The sequence below is a fragment of the Xylocopa sonorina genome, chromosome 13, assembly GCF_050948175.1.
Source record: "Xylocopa sonorina isolate GNS202 chromosome 13, iyXylSono1_principal, whole genome shotgun sequence".
Lineage (NCBI taxonomy): Eukaryota > Metazoa > Arthropoda > Insecta > Hymenoptera > Apidae > Xylocopa > Xylocopa sonorina.
In genome coordinates, this window is record NC_135205.1 from 7296183 (window position 1) to 7299294 (window position 3112).

Consider the following 3112-nt stretch of genomic DNA (forward strand, 5'->3'; position numbering starts at 1 on the left):
CTCGGGAGTCTGTGTACTTTTATATGCCCTTCCATACCTTCTCCAAGGGAATAAGAGAGTTAATCTTGATATAATGGCCGCGACTGTCGCGGCCCACAAGACAATAGTCCAAGATATATCGTTAGCTTCGCCCTTTCGCATCTCGGCGCCATTATACTGGCACGCTCGATTCTCCTTCTCCTTTTCGTTTTGCCTCCACTTCTTATTTCGGGCTCGCAGGGTGTTACGAGGCGCGCGCTCGGTTTCGAAGCAATGATAATGCGACTCGCAGCCGATTCGCCGCCGATGTCTTTCGATTATACGGCACACGGCACGTCGGCGTCGCGCCGCGACTGGAATGCATATCCGGCTACCTTTCAGCAACTCTCCTGCTACACCTAACCAAATGTACCTTTTTCGTATCAACAGCGATTAACATTTATCGAAGCTGGAAGAGATAGAGAAAGATAGAGGCATGCACGACTACTACTTTCTCTCCTCGTCTTCTCTGCTCGCTAACGGACTCCACCGCAAAATCATCATCTGATCTTGTATTAAGCATCTCCTCCACCACCCCACCCTTCGCCTGTCACGTCTTCCTCTTCTCTCCAGGGGGAGAGGCCTCCCACCCTCTATAGAGCGTGTTCCCCTATTTTTATGCAGATCAGAAGCGAGAGAGCGCCCTGAGGTGGGAAGCTGCGCTATAAACGGTTTACAATCTCGGTTTCGCTGGCTCGTACGTGCCGTTCGTTTCGAAGGGCAGCTGGTAGGTGTTCTCGTGCATCCAGCGCGGGGCACCGCGCCTCGTGACTGAAATCGATTAATCCGGGAGAAAATGAGGGGCCGCGCGAGAGAACCTGTAGGATCTTCCGATCTCGGAGATTGACGAACGAGATTTTGCGCGCTGCAAACGATCCTCGGGAGATGGCTCGTGGGAGTCGCGTTCACGACCGTTCACGATCGTTCACGTGATTTCATTTCGAACTGGGAGACGAACGTTCTTCCGCTTTTGCTCGTTATCACGAGAGAGCAACGATCGCGAACGTTTCATTGTACCGCGAGCGTTACGTCGGCCAAGCATCCAGTTGAAAGGCGACGAAACGGAAGAAAGATGTCCGTTGGCGACATTCGTGCGTTCGCATTAGACGCATCCGTACGTTACTTAACAATGAATTAACCACCCCTGGATCGGTTGGTCGAGGGGCAACGGGCAGGACGTACGAGGATTTGGCTGCTCCATCTTCCATAGAATGGCTTCCGGGCTCGTGGCATCGTTTCCCGAGGGGAGAAATTATCCATGAAATATTGAGGGACCTTGCGAGCATTAACCCCCGGTTCAATTGCGCCGCGAGTACCGCGTAACCAGCACTTATATGACGTTTAAGTCGTACAACAGCAGAGGGGAAGGAGGAACCCGCGCGATTCGACGGGCAAACTTTTCCTCGTCCCTTGGCGAGATACGACTCGAAACAACGGAATACAACGGAATGCAAACCAAACAGAAATAATAAGTTCCTCGATGCGTGCATCTCTTCGAAGAGATCTCGTCTTGATCCCGTCTCGGACGAGCACGAACAAATGCTTATTGTCTCGCTCCAGCGAGACGGGCGGATCCGAAATGGTAGGTACCTACTGCTCGAGTAGGTAGGAGACGTCGAATCAAAGGACGCAGCGCGTTTTAAAGAATTGGGAGAAAGAAGATCGCGGGATCGCGAACGGAGGACGATGAACGAGGACGTCGATAGGGGTTATAAGAATCTACTTGGCGTATTTAGAGGGCGCCCTTCTTCTTGCGGCATCTCGGAGGGGTAGTTGGCGTGGCCATTAATTCATCTACTCGTTGATTGCCTGCGCCCCGTCGGACGGCGCACCCCGCTCTCCACCGTTCCTGGCATATCGTATCCAGCCCGTCTCTCCGCACTTTTCTAATTAATTTCTAACTCGAGGTTAGTCCGCAGACCTATCCCCGACCTATTGCCGACCCTTGCTACGCTCGTCCTCACTTTTATAGGCCGGCGTGATCGATGCGAAGACGACGGAGGAGAAAAGTAACTACTCCGTTTCTCCGACTCCTCTTGATTCTCCTTAAAAATACCTACCGTCCACCGCGTCCCATGGAATTAGAAACGGGAGCAAAATCGAATTGCATCGAAACGAGAGAAAAAATCCGAAATTCTCTGAAACGCTTACACCCCACGGCGGCGCTCTACCGCGCAATCTCCTTTGTATCCGATGCCAATAATTCACGCTGATCCTTCCATTCAGTCATAAATCTTGAAAGGAACGCAAACTGCTTACATAATTCGTTGCGCGTTCACGCAAGACACAGATCACAGCCGTTGAACACGGTCGCGCGGTTGATACGAGTTTGCAACCAGACGCAGCTTCTCTCTACGAGAGATCGTTTCTTCGTCCACCGCGGAGGAACGGGACTTTTCGATTTATTAATTAAGTCGCGTGCAGTTGGTTACGTAATTGCAGGGATCTTTAACGGACGACGAAACGATAAAGTCGTTGACGCAACGCGGACACGTGTCGCGGATAATAACGTTGAGCGATTCAGAGCGAACATAGCGTGACCGGATGCGTAATTTGGAAAAACGCCGCTTCGTAGGCCGCTCGTCGCGGAATTCCATCCTAATTGCTCCGTGGTCATCGTTGCTATCCAACGCGTGGAGGAAACTCCACAGACGCGAAAGCAAAGCGTCCCCCAAAAAGAAACGTTCCGTTCCTTCCGATTAGGCATCGTTTCGTAGCCGAACGAATCCACTTCCGCTACCCGCAGGACATCCAGTCGACCCAGTCGGGGCCTTCTTCGAGTGGCTACTCGGCAGAGAAACGGGCTGCCTCGGCGTGCTAACCGAAAGCTGCAACACTTACTTCTCCTTCCTCTTTCTCGCCGCGTTGCTCTCTCGGCTAAGTGCCATTATGCTGGCACAGGCTACACCCTGTACGCGCGCGTAATAAAGCAACGGGAGAAGAAGAGAGAGAGAGGTAGCCCCGAGCCGCGGTGGGCAGACTTCGGCATTGTGATGCAAATGTGTCTAATCGGCCGAGCCAGCCGACCATATGTCCGTTTGCGCCCAACCAACGGCAGCCTCGCGTTTTGCACCGAGATGAACACGCTAAACCC